The following is a 572-nucleotide window of genomic DNA, read 5'->3' on the forward strand; positions in this document are numbered from 1 at the left end:
AACCGCTCGTGTGCTAGTTCCTGGTAGATGACTCCACCAGATCCGGTGTGGATGTATGGTTTGTCTGCTTGCATGGCGATCACATTAAACTGGAAACAGAAGACTGGTGATACAGGCTTTAGAAGTTGTACTTTGGTGTCTGATTGTGCATTGAGTCTCTCACTCCTCTTCAACAAGTGATACAAAAGAGAAGCAAAAATCCGCATTGTCCCATGCTCAGAAGTAGCTACAATTGGAGTCGTGGCTATTTTGCTTGAATTGCAGTGTGGAAGGTGACTGTGCGAGGAATAGTTGCTTTATCTTCCTAAAGGCTGTGGCAGGGGATGCTGCAGTATCTCAGGAATTCAGGGGTGTAGTAAGCAAGTGCTGGGGGAGTAAGTTCAATGAAAAAGTAAATACAAATGTTTATTGCTCCAGAATGCAGAGTTAGACCTAAGATCTGAACAGATCAAAAATAACAACTTAGCAGTTACAGCTAAGTATGTGTTAGCTCTAAGTAGCTAAAACCAGGATACACAGGTGTGCATGTTACTGGGTTTTTCCTCCTTACAGCCTTAGGGCCAACAGCTCTA

The sequence above is a fragment of the Buceros rhinoceros genome, unplaced genomic scaffold, assembly GCF_000710305.1.
Source record: "Buceros rhinoceros silvestris isolate BGI_N320 unplaced genomic scaffold, ASM71030v1 scaffold2227, whole genome shotgun sequence".
Taxonomy (NCBI): domain Eukaryota; kingdom Metazoa; phylum Chordata; class Aves; order Bucerotiformes; family Bucerotidae; genus Buceros; species Buceros rhinoceros.